This window comes from Scyliorhinus torazame, chromosome 10 (assembly GCF_047496885.1).
Source record: "Scyliorhinus torazame isolate Kashiwa2021f chromosome 10, sScyTor2.1, whole genome shotgun sequence".
In the NCBI taxonomy this organism is placed as follows: domain Eukaryota; kingdom Metazoa; phylum Chordata; class Chondrichthyes; order Carcharhiniformes; family Scyliorhinidae; genus Scyliorhinus; species Scyliorhinus torazame.
This window is the reverse complement of record NC_092716.1, coordinates 125,597,495-125,610,716: the sequence shown is the minus strand read 5'-3', so window position 1 is coordinate 125,610,716 and position 13,222 is coordinate 125,597,495. Positions and strand designations below refer to the sequence as shown.

At 52.7% G+C, this 13,222-nt stretch overlaps 1 protein-coding gene across 1 annotated transcript in view; it reads left to right on the top strand.

Moving 5' to 3' along the window:
• The window catches only part of LOC140430247 (uncharacterized), a 153,734-nt gene that overhangs the window by 45,064 nt on the left and 95,448 nt on the right, over nt 1–13,222 (top strand). The gene's annotated exons all lie outside the window — the stretch shown is intronic.

The window sequence follows — 13,222 nt, the reverse complement described above, 5'->3', positions numbered from 1 at the left end:
ACTCCCCCAATACCGCCCCCTCCTCCCGGCCTGCCCTCGACTCCCCCAATACCGCCCCCTCCTCCCGGCCCACCCTCGACTCCCCCAATACCGCCCCTTCCTCCCGGCCCGCCCTCGACTCCCCCAATACCGCCCCCTCCTCCCGGCCCGCCCTCGACTCCCCCAATGCCGCCCCCTCCTCCCGGCCCGCCCTCGACTCCCACAATATCGCCCCCTCCTCCCGGCCCGCCCTCGACTCCCCCAATACCGCCCCCTCCTCCCGGCCCGCCCTCAACTCCCCCAATACCGACCACTCCTCCCGTCCCGCCCCCAGCTCCCCCAATATCGCCCCCTCCTCCCGGCCCGCCCTCAACTCCCCCAATACCGCCCCCTCCTACCGGCCCGCCCTCAACTCCCCCAATACCGACCACTCCTCCCGGCCCGCCCTCAACTCCCCCAATATCGCCCCCTCCTCCCGGACCGCCCTCAACTCCCCCAATACCGCCCCCTCCTCCCGGCCCGCCCTCGACTCCCCCAATACCGACCACTCCTCCCGTCCTGCCCTCAACTCCCCCAATACCGACCCCTCCTCGCCCGCCCTCGGCTCCCCCAATACCGCCCCCTCCTCCCGGCCCGCCCTCAACTCCCCCAATACCGACCACTCCTCCCGGCCCGCCCTCAACTCCCCCAATACCGCCCCCTCCTCCCGGCCCGCTCTCGGCTCCCCCAATATCGCCCCCTCCTCCCGGCCCGCCTTCGACTCCCCCAATATCGCCCCCTCCTCCCGGCCCGCCCTCGACTCCCCCAATATCGCCCCCTCCTCCCGGCCCGCTCTCGACTCCCCCAATACCGACCACTCCTCCCGGCCCGCCCTCGACTCCCCCAATATCGCCCCCTCCTCCCGGACCGCCCTCAACTCCCCCAATACCGCCCCCTCCTCCCGGCCCGCCCTCGACTCCCCCAATACCGACCACTCCTCCCGTCCTGCCCTCAACTCCCCCAATACCGACCCCTCCTCGCCCGCCCTCGGCTCCCCCAATACCGCCCCCTCCTCCCGGCCCGCCCTCAACTCCCCCAATACCGACCACTCCTCCCGGCCCGCCCTCAACTCCCCCAATACCGCCCCCTCCTCCCGGCCCGCTCTCGGCTCCCCCAATATCGCCCCCTCCTCCCGGCCCGCCTTCGACTCCCCCAATATCGCCCCCTCCTCCCGGCCCGCCCTCGACTCCCCCAATATCGCCCCCTCCTCCCGGCCCGCCCTCGACTCCCCCAATACCGACCACTCCTCCCGGCCCGCCCTCGACTCCCCCAATATCGCCCCTCCTCCCGGCCCGCCCTCGACTCCCCAATATCGCCCCCTCCTCCCGGCCCGCCCTCGACTCCCCCAATACCGCCCCCTCCTCGCCCGCCCTCCCTCGACTCTTTCCCCCCCCCCCCCCCCAAAAAAGGAGCTGGGAAAAGGCGCGACTGACATGAGTGACCGGATCACGGCCCTGGAGAAGGGGGTGGCGAGACTGGGCACAACGCAGGGGAGCCTGAAGGGCAGAATGGACGAAGGGCAGGAAAACCACTCGAGAAGGCAAAATGTCAGGATAGTGGGCCTACCACAGGGGATCGAGGGTAGAAACCCCACGGCATACATGGCCGAGATGCTGGACAACTTCGTGGGGAGGAAATCTTGCCCCAATCAACAAGAAATGGACAGAGCACACCGGTCGCTGTGCCCAAAGCCCAAGGCAGGGGACCACCCGAAGGCTGTTATAGCTAAACTGCACCGGTACCAAGATAGGGAAACAATCCTGCGCTGGGCCAGGCAAAACAGAATCTGCAAATGGGAAGGACACTTCATTAGAATTTACGAGGACATTGGGGCAGACTTTGGTATGCTGTACCCAGCGAAACTCTGGGTCACATACCAAGAAAGAGAGTACTTCTTCACAGCCCCCGCCGAAGCAAACAAGTTTGTTGACCACGGGCTGGAAAACCAACAGCTAGTGTAGAAATAAGGGGCCCCTGGCAAGGGGCAACAGCATGGGGGGGGGGGGGGGGGCAGCGGTGAGGCAACGTCAGGCCCCCCACCCCCACCACGGCGAGCACACTCTGAAGAAAAAGCAAACCACTGCCTGAGGGACCGCTTCAGGTGGGAGACCAGGCCCCAGCACGAGGGAAGTAGCGAAGAAGACAGAGCAAGCGAGAGTGTAGGGTAGGATGGGGGAAGAGCGGGCAGAAAACCGCAGAGGCCGGGCAGGGGAGAAGTGAGACAGTAACTCTCGAGAGGAGGGCCACCGCACTAGCAGGAAAGCTAGTGCCGGGGACATGCAACAAAGCAGGGCCGCAGCACGCCCCCAATAGGGGGGAAAGGCCCCAGGAAGGGTGGGGGGGTGGGGAAACACCACTCAACAGAGGCGGGAGAGCAAACGGGGATAGGAACAGGGGAAAGAGAGACAAAAGAGGGGTATACGGGTGAGGGGGGAAAGGGAGGGACCGGGGGGGGGACACCGGGAGTGACAGGGAGAGAAGGACAAACAAGGCTAGAAAGGGAATAGCAATAGGGCTACAAAATGCCACAACCAAGGGCTCGGAACAAGGAATCGCTGCAAGCATCCACCCAGTACGGTCTCTGGTCAAAGGGAGACTCCAGAGTGCAGGGGACTACCAGCATGGTGGACACACAGCGGGCGGCCATGTCAGGTGCCCCCTGGACAAAGGGAAACCCCGGAGTGCAGGGACCCGACCGCATGGAGAGAGCAGTAACAGCAGCCATCCTGGATGGCTTCCTTTCAAAGGGAAACCCTGGAGGGCAGGGGCGCGTCCACCAGGTAAGTATGGTTAATCCCACAGGAGCGAGGGGACAGAAGCCCCCACAGGATAGTCACCTGGAACGTCAGAGGACTCAACGGCCCAGTGAAAAGATCCAGAGTCCTCACCCACCTAAGAAATATGAAGGCCGACATAGTCTTCCTCCAAGAGACACACCTGAGAGAGCAGGACCGACTGGGTAAGAAAGGGCTGGGTGGGACAAACCTACCATTCCTGCTATGGGACGAGGGCCAGGGGGTGGCAATACTGATCAGCAAGAGGACGTTGTTTAGGGCGACAAAGATGGTTACGGACCCAGGGGGACGGTACGTCATGGTTCTGGATGGGGCACCGACTCTGCGCGCCCACATTACTGGGATTAGATTTCCAGTGCAACCTGCAGAGCCTAACGTTTCAATTTGGCGGCCCAATACCCCCACTCACTATCTGCGGCCTCGCAACCCTCAAAGTTGAACCACCATCCTTGTTTGCAAACCTCACCCCGGATTGCAAACCCGTCGCCACTAGGAGCAGACGGTACAGCGCCCAGGACCGGATATTTATTCGGTCTGAAGTCTAGCGGTTGGAGGGGGGGTAAAGTGTGGGGGGGAGGCGTGCAGAAGAGGGAAGAAACGGAACAATAGAGGCGAACCAGGGAGGGGGGGAGGCATGGAAATGATAGCCGGAAGGAGGGCACGGGAAACAATAACAAACTTGCCATCTACAGGAACAGAGAGCAAGGAAAATGCGGGCGAAAGACAGGAGGAACGGCTGAAGCGGAGGTGAGCGCGACACGACAACGGCAGCGAAATCCGTTCGGGAGAAGCAAGTGACGACACCAGACCCATCCGAGTATTGCCCTCTGTAATTGTTTCTCCGGCACCCAAATGTATATCTACCTCCCCAGTCTCCCACCACCCCTGCACCTCCCCCCCCCCCCCCCCCCCCCCCCAAACAGATGCCTACTAATGTGTTGTAAATAATATTGCCAATTGTACAGAGTTGCTGCTGTTGCATAATACCTTACCAGTTATTTTACTTTATTTTTTTTAAATTTCTTATTATTACTTTTTTTTTGTATGTTAGTGTGTGCCAATCTCCTCTATATATCGATATATATATAACGGTAAATATACTTTGTTCAAAAACCCAATAAAAAACATTTATGTAAAAAAAACATCGTTTTATATGAGAGCGGTTTTGTATGAGAGAGGTTATGTCTCACTGATTTGATTGAATTTTTTGAGAAGGTGACAAAAATGATTCGAACAAAGAACAAAGAAAATTACAGCAAAGGAACAGGCCCTTCGGCCCTTCCAGCCTGCGCCGATCCAGATCCTTAATCGAAACCTGTCACCTATTTTCCAAGGATCTACTTCCCTCTGTTCCCCGCCCGTTCATATATCTGTCTAGATGCACCTTAAATGATGCTCTCGTGCCCGCCTCTACCACCTCCGCTGGCAAAGCGTTCCAGGCACCCACCACCCTCTGCGTAAAAAACTTTCCACGCACATCAGCGCGGGAGGAGAGAGAGCCGGGACAGTGAAAACAGCGCGAGAGGAGAGTGAGCTGGGACAGTGAAAACAGCACGAGAGGAGAGTGAGCCGGGACAGTGAAAACAGCGCGAGTGGAGAGACAGCTGGGACAATGAAAACAGCGCGAGAGGGCAGCACGGTAGCCTTGTGGATAGCACAATTGATTCACAGCTCCAGGGTCCCAGGTTCGATTCTGGCTTGGGTCACTGTCTGTGCGGAGTCTGCACATCCTCCCCGTATGTGCATGGGTTTCCTCCGGGTGCTCCGGTTTCCTCCCACAGTCCAAAGATGTGCGGGTTAGGTGGATTGGCCATGATAAATTGCCCTTAGTGTCCAAAATTGCCCTTAGTGTTGGGTGGGGTTACTGGGTTATGGGGATAGGGTGGCGGTGTTGACCTTGGGTAGGGTGCTCTTTCCAAGAGCCGGTGCAGACTCGATGGGCTGAATGGCCTCCTTCTGCACTGTAAATTCTATGATAGGAGAGAAAGCCGGGACATTGAAAACAGCGCGAGAGGAGAGAAAGCCGGGAGATTTTAAAAGCGCGGGAGGAAAGAGAGCCGGGGCATTGAAAACAGCGCGAGGGGAGAGAGAGCCGGGACATTGAAAACCGCGTGAGAGGAGAGAGAGCCGGGAGATTTAAAAAACACGGGATATTTAAAAAGCCCGCGGGAGGAGAAAGAGCCGGGACATTGAAAACAGCGCGAGAGCCGGGAGATTTAAAAAGAGCGGGAGATTTTAAAAACGCGGGAGCTGCGAATCAGAGCGGAGATTTTAAAAGATCGCGGCCTAGTTTCGGGAGCTGTTCGGAGGAGGAGGAGCAGTCTCTGTCAGGGAGAGAACCTGAGAACATCTAAGACACTCAGAAGGTAAGTAAGTGATTTTTACTCATTTTTACTTTTATACCTTTTTCAAATTGCGTGTGTCAGGGGGAAACAGAAAAGCTGTGACCTGAGAGGCAGGTTGGGAATCTACACTAAATTAAAAAAATTAAGCATTGGTAACTAATTAAACATAATTCTTAATTATAATTTAATGGGGTATCTAAGCCAGAGATCAGAGAGTACTATATTTAGCTTTCGCATTTATATTAGAAATCTAGTGCTAGGAAACAGATGGTTAACAGTAACTTTAAAAAATATATATTAAAAACATTTTTAAACTTTTAATTTTAATTAATTGACGCAATGTCAGTTAGAGGGGTGCAGTGCTCTGACTGTGAGATGTGGCAGGTCTGGGAGGCTTCCAGCGTCCCGGATGGCTTCATCTGCAGAAAGTGCACCCAACTGGAGCTCCTCACAGACTGCATGGTTCAGTTGGAGCAGCAATTGGGCTTAGATGGGGCGGAGTTTGTAAGAACCATCCAGGAGGGCTTCTTAAAACAATATGTGGACAGTCCAACTAGGGAAGGGGCGGTACTGGACCTGGTATTGGGGAATGAGCCCGGCCAGGTGGTAGATATTTCAGTAGGGGAGCATTTCGGGAACAGTGACCACAATTCAGTAAGTTTTAAAGTGCTGGTGGACAAGGATATGAGTGGTCCTAGGATGAATGTGCTAAATTGGGGGAAGGCTAATTATAACAATATTAGGCGGGAACTGAAGAACATAGATTGGGGGCGGATGTTTGAGGGCAAATCAACATCTGACGTGGGAGGCTTTCAAGTGTCAGTTGAAAGGAATTCAGGACCGGCAAGTTCCTGTGAGGAAGAAGGATAAATACGGCAATTTTCGGGAACCTTGGATAACGAGAGATATTGTAGGCCTCGTCAAAAAGAAAAAGGAGGTATTTCTCAGGGCTAAAAGGCTGGGAACAGACGATGCCTGTGTGGAATATAAGGAAAGTAGGAAGGAACTTAAGCAAGGAGTCGGGAGGGCTAGAAAGGGTCACGAAAAGTCATTGGCAAACAGGGTTAAGGAAAATCCCAAGGCTTTTTACACGTACATAAAAAGCAAGAGGGTCCCCAGGGAAAGGGTTGGCCCACTGAAGGACAGGCAAGGGAATCTATGTGTGGAGCCAGAGGAAATGGGCGAGGTACTAAATGAATATTTTGCATCAGTATTCGCCAAAGAGAAGGAATTGGTGGATGTTGAGTCTGGAGAAGGGTGTGTAGATAGCCTGGGTCACATTGAGATCCAAAAAGACGAGGTGTTGGGTGTCTTAAGAAATATTAAGGTAGATAAGTCCCCAGGGCCTGATGGGATCTACCCCTAAAGGAGGCTGGAGAGGAAATTGCTGAGGCCTTGACAGAAATCTTTGGATCCTCACTGTCTTTCAGGTGATGTCCCGGAGGACTGGAGAATAGCCAATGTTGTTCCTCTGTTTAAGAAGGGTAGCAAGGATAATCCCGGGAACTACAGGCCGGTGAGCCTTACTTCAGTGGTAGGGAAATTACTGGAGAAAATTCTTCAAGACAGGATCTACTCCCATTTGGAAGCAAATGGACGTATTAGTGAGAGGCAGCATGGTTTTGTGAAGGGGAGGTCATGTCTCACTAACTTGATAGAGTTTTTTGAGGAGGTCACTAAGATGATTGATGCAGGTAGGGCAGTGGATGTTGTCTATATGGACTTCAGTAAGGCCTTTGACAAGGTCCCTCATGGTAGACTAGTACAAAAGGTGAAGTCACACGGGATCAGGGGTGAGCTGGCAAGGTGGATACAGAACTGGCTAGGTCATAGAAGGCAGAGAGTAGCAATGGAAGGATGCTTTTCTAATTGGAGGGCTGTGACTAGTGGTGTTCTGCAGGGATCAGTGCTGGGACCTTTGCTGTTTGTAGTATATATAAATGACTTGGAGGAAAATGTAACTGGTCTGATTAGTAAGTTTGCAGACGACACAAAGGTTGGTTGAATTGCGGATAGCGATAATGACTGTCAGAGGATACAGCAGGATTTAGATTGTTTGGAGACTTGGGCGGAGAGATGGCAGATGGAGTTTAATCCGGACAAATGTGAGGTAATGCATTTTGGAAGGTCTAATGCAGGTAGGGAATATACAGTGAATGGTAGAACCCTCAAGAGTATTGAAAGTCAAAGAGATCTAGGAGTACAGGTCCACAGGTCATTGAAAGGGGCAACACAGGTGGAGAAGGTAGTCAAGAAGGCATACGGCATGCTTGCCTTCATTGGCCGGGGCATTGAGTATAAGAATTGGCAAGTCATGTTGCAGCTGTATAGAACCTTAGTTAGGCCACACTTGGAGTATAGTGTTCAATTCTGGTCGCCACACTACCAGAAGGATGTGGAGGCTTTAGAGAGGGTGCAGAAGAGATTTACCAGAATGTTGCCTGGTATGGAGGGCATTAGCTATGAGGAGCGGTTGAATAAACTCGGTTTGTTCTCACTGGAACGAAGGAGGTTGAGGGGCGACCTGATAGAGGTCTACAAAATTATGAGGGGCATAGACAGAGTGGATAGTCAGAGGTTTTTCCCCGGGGTAGCGGGGTCAATTACTAGGGGGCATAGGTTTTTGGTACCTGGGACTTCGATGTTGTGGCCATTTCGGAGACATGGATAGAGCAGGGACAGGAATGGATGTTGCCGGTTCCGGGGTTTAGGTGTTTTAGTAAGCTCAGAGAAGGAGGCAAAAGAGGGGGAGGTGTGGCGCTGCTAGTCAAGAGCAGTATTACGGTGGCGGAGAGGATGCTAGATGGGGACTCTTCTTCCGAGGTAGTATTGGCTGAAGTTAGAAACAGGAAAGGAGAGGTCACCCTGTTGGGAGTTTTTTATAGGCCTCCTAATAGTTCTAGGGATGTAGAGGAAAGGATGGCGAAGATGATTCTGGATATGAGCGAAAGTAACAGGGTAGTTATTATGGGAGACTTTAACTTTCCAAATATTGACTGGAAAAGATATAGTTCGAGTACAATAGATGGGTCGTTTTTTGTACAGTGTGTGCAGGAGGGTTTCCTGAAACAATATGTTGACAGGCCAACAAGAGGCAAGGCCACGTTGGATTTGGTTTTGGGTAATGAACCAGGCCAGGTGTTGGATTTGGAGGTAGGAGAGCACTTTGGGGACAGTGACCACAATTCGGTGACGTTTACGTTAATGATGGAAAGGGATAAGTATACACCGCAGGGCAAGAGTTATAGCTGGGGGAAGGGCAATTATGATGCCATTAGACGTGACTTGGGGGGGATAAGGTGGAGAAGTAGGCTGCAAGTGTTGGGCACACTGGATAAGTGGGGCTTGTTCAAGGATCAGCTACTGCATGTTCTTGATAAGTATGTACCGGTCAGACAGGGAGGAAGGCGTCGAGCGAGGGAACCGTGGTTTACCAAGGAAGTGGAATCTCTTGTTAAGAGGAAGAAGACGGCCTATGTGAAGATGAAGTGTGAAGTTTCGGTTGGGGCGATGGATAGTTACAAGGTAGCGAGGAAGGATCTAAAGAGAGAGCTAAGACGAGCAAGGAGGGGACATGAGAAGTATTTGGCAGGAAGGATCAAGGAAAACCCAAAAGCTTTCTATAGGTATGTCAGGAATAAGCGAATGACTAGGGAAAGAGTAGGACCAGTCAAGGACAGGGATGGGAAATTGTGTGTGGAGTCTGAAGAGATAGGAGAGATACTAAATGAATATTTTTCGTCAGTGTTCACTCAGGAAAAAGATAATGTTGTGGAGGAGAATGCTGAGCCCCAGGCTAATAGAATAGATGGCATTGAGGTACGTAGGGAAGAGGTGTTGGCAATTCTGGACAGGCTGAAAATAGATAAGTCCCCGGGACCTGATGGGATTTATCCTAGGATTCTATGGGAGGCCAGGGAAGAGATTGCTGGACCTTTGGCTTTGATTTTTATGTCATCATTGGCTACAGGAATAGTGCCAGAGGACTGGAGGACAGCAAATGTGGTCCCTTTGTTCAAAAAGGGGAGCAGAGACAACCCCGGCAACTATAGACCGGTGAGCCTCACGTCTGTAGTGGGTGAAGTCTTGGAGGGGATTATAAGGGACAAGATTTATAATCATCTAGATAGGAATAATATGATCAGGGATAGTCAGCATGGCTTTGTGAAGGGTAGGTCATGCCTCACAAACCTTATTGAGTTCTTTGAGAAGGTGACTGAACAGGTAGATGAGGGTAGAGCAGTTGATGTGGTGTATATGGATTTCAGCAAAGCGTTTGATAAGGTTCCCCACGGTAGGCTATTGCAAAAAATACGGAGGCTGGGGATTGAGGGTGATTTAGAGATGTGGATCAGAAATTGGCTAGCTGAAAGAAGACAGAGGGTGGTGGTTGATGGGAAATGTTCAGAATGGAGTACAGTCACAAGTGGAGTACCACAAGGATCTGTTCTGGGGCCGTTGCTGTTTGTCATTTTTATCAATGACCTAGAGGAAGGCGCAGAAGGGTGGGTGAGTAAATTAGCAGACGATACTAAAGTCGGTGGTGTTGTCGATAGTGTGGAAGGATGTAGCAGGTTACAGAGGGATATAGATAAGCTGCAGAGCTGGGCTGAGAGGTGGCAAATGGAGTTTAATGTAGAGAAGTGTGAGGTGATTCACTTTGGAAGGAATAACAGGAATGCGGAGTATTTGGCTAATGGTAAAGTTCTTGAAAGTGTGGCTGAGCAGAGGGATCTAGGTGTCCATGTACATAGATCCCTGAAAGTTGCCACCCAGGTTGATAGGGTTGTGAAGAAGGCCTATGGAGTGTTGGCCTTTATTGGTAGAGGGATTGAGTTCCGGAGTCGGGAGGTCATGTTGCAGCTGTACAGAACTCTGGTCCGGCCGCATTTGGAGTATTGCGTACAGTTCTGGTCACCGCATTATAGGAAGGACGTGGAGGCTTTGGAGCGGGTGCAGAGGAGATTTACCAGGATGTTGCCTGGTATGGAGGGGAAATCTTATGAGGAAAGGCTGACGGACTTGAGGTTGTTTTCGTTGGAGAGAAGAAGGTTAAGAGGAGACTTAATAGAGGCATACAAAATGATCAGGGGGTTGGATAGGGTGGACAGTGAGAGCCTTCTCCCGCGGATGGATATGGCTGGCACGAGGGGACATAACTTTAAACTGAGGGGTAATAGATATAGGACAGAGGTCAGAGGTAGGTTCTTTACGCAAAGAGTAGTGAGGCCGTGGAATGCCCTACCTGCTACAGTAGTGAACTCGCCAACATTGAGGGCATTTAAAAGTTTATTGGATAAACATATGGATGATAATGGCATAGTGTAGGTTAGATGGCTTTTGTTTCGGTGCAACATCGTGGGCCGAAGGGCCTGTACTGCGCTGTATTGTTCTATGTTCTAAGGTGAGAGGGGCAAGGTTTAGAGTAGATGTACGAGGCAGGTTTTTTACGTAGAGGGAAGTGGGTGCCTGGAACTCGCTACCGGAGGAGGTGGTGGAAGCAGGGACGATAGTGACATTTAAGGGGCATCTTGACAAATACATGAATAGGATGGGAATAGAAGGATACGGACCCAGGAAGTGTAGAAGATTGTAGTTTAGCCGGGCAGCATGGTCGGCGGGGGCTTGGAGGGCCGAAGGGCCTGTTCCTGTGCTGTGTTCTTTGTGGCGGCGGCGGCGGTGGTGGTGGTGGTGGACACGCCACGCTGCTCCGACGCCAATTCTGAGGCGACCGGAGAGAATCGGTGCCAATTGCGTTCGTACAGTCACCACGGCACCGGCCGGGGGCGGTTGAAAGCAGCCCCCGCAGCAACTCTGCGCGCTTGAGGGGCCGAGTGCCCGCTGAGTCCCACTGCCATCGTTTGCGGCGGGACTTCGGAGTTCAGGCTGCGGGGGCTGTCCTGGTTGGGGGGCGGGGGGAGCCGACTCTGGGAGGGGCGTCCGCGGTGGCCAGGGCCGCGATTGGGGGCAACCGATCGACGGGCGTGCTAATTCTGGGGGCCCTATGTTCCTCCGTGTTGGGCCCCTGTAGGGCTCCGCCATGTTGCCTGCGGGCCGGCGCGGAGACGGCCGTGGCAGCTTGTGCTGACCCGCTTCGGCCATGGCGCGCATGCGCGATCACGCGCCGGTTGCGGTGGACCAGCTTTTGGCGCCGGTGCAGCGCACAGCATTCTGTCACTGTTCTAGCCCCCGAGGACGGGGAGAATAACTGGGTCTGGAGACCCGTTGACGCTTGCGCCGCTATTGATGCCGGCATCAACACTTGGCCGGGATTTCGGAGAATCCTGGCCAGGGAGTCTGGTAGTAATAGCTTTGTTGAGAATGTGGAGGCAGTTTCGCCAGCACTTCGGGTTGGGGTCAGGGTCAAGGGAAATGCCGATTCGGGGGAACCATAGATTTGAGCCAGGGAAGTGGGATGGAAATTTTCGGAGATGGGAGGAGAAAGGAATTAGGACACTAAAAGATTTGTTTCTTGGGGTTGGTTTGCGGGATTGAAGGAGCTGGAAGCGAAGTATGGGCTGGAGCAGGGGGAAATATTTAGATACATGCAGGTTCAAGACATTGCCAGAAAGGAGGTACTGAGCTTCCCAGTAGAGCTGGCTTCCACATTGCTGGAGGAGGTGCTGACGACAGGGGGACTGGGGAAGGGGATAGTATCGGTGGTTTATGGGGTTATTTTGGAGGAGGAGAAGGCACCACTGGAAGGGATTAAGGCAAAGTGAGAGGAAGAGTTGGGAGAGGGTATGGAGGATGGTTCTGGTATGAGGTGCTCCAGAGGGTGATCGCCTCCACCTCTTGTGCGAGGTTGGGGTTGATACAGCTGAAGGTGGTGTATAGAGCACACCTTACAAGGGCGAGTATGAGCCGGCTCTTTGAGGGGGTAGAAGATGTTGTGAACATGGTTGGGGGGGTGTAGCCATCTGGGATGGCAACTTTCAGAATACAAAATGGACACTCATAAAGAATATAGGGAAATATGGACAATAATAAGCAACAAGCAGGCACAGAGCCTGAATGTATATTTGGGAAGCAGTCAGCAGACGGAATCGAAACTCTAGGGTTGATTAACATATTGATGGCCCATCTCCGGGAAACAAAGGACTAATACTCAGGTAGCCGATACTGTCGCAGACATCCCGGCGCCAGTACCCCAACCGACAGGCACAGACAAAGCAAGACCAACGGCCACCTAAGTCACGCCCAGCCATCAGGGCACCCACCACTTTATTGGTTTAGATTGATGACAATGATCAAGAAGCTGCCCAATTAATTGGGACCAAGTTTAAGGCCCGCCTAAAAGCGCACAAAGCCCCTCCAAGTAAAAAAGGAACCCCCGACAAAGATTCAGTTTCTTGGATTCGGCTCTCAAAGCGGAGAGACCCATCCACCAGCATCACCAGAAGCAAGTAAGTTCAAGGTCAACGCTCGCTACCAGACGGACGACCTTAGCTGTTCTCCTGTTTCTCTTCAAACCCAAAAGCCTCAGATCCGAACAACGGCCATTGTTCCTCTGACTAAGTGGGCACCCGAAGTTAAGTATAGGTGTTAGTGTTAGAGATAGTTTAGTTTGTAGTATTATCGTGCATGAGTAGATCTTACTGTGTGTGTAAATAAATACCATTGACTTTGAACTAACTAACTGGTGTACTGGCTCTTTGATCAGTATTCAGGTTGAACCTTGTGGCGGTGTCGAGAGATACCTGGTGACTCTGAAAGTACATCCATAATTAGGATTAAGAAAGGCGGCCATATTGACCGCCATATTTATAACCAAATAAATATAGCAACATTACGGGGGGCGGTGCCCACAAACCATGTTCTGATGTTTTGGTCCTGTCCAAAGTTGGACGATTACTGGAAGGAGGTTTTTAGGGTAATCTCTAAAGTGGTGCACATGACCCGGGCCATCTGGAGGCCTTATTTGGGGTGTCGGGCCAGTCTGGGTTGGAAACACCACGGGTGCAGATGTAGCCAGCACCTCGTTAATCGCCCGAAGGCGGATCCTGATAGGGTGGAGGTCAACCTCTCCGCCCTGTGCCCTGACATGGCGGGGGTACCTGCTAG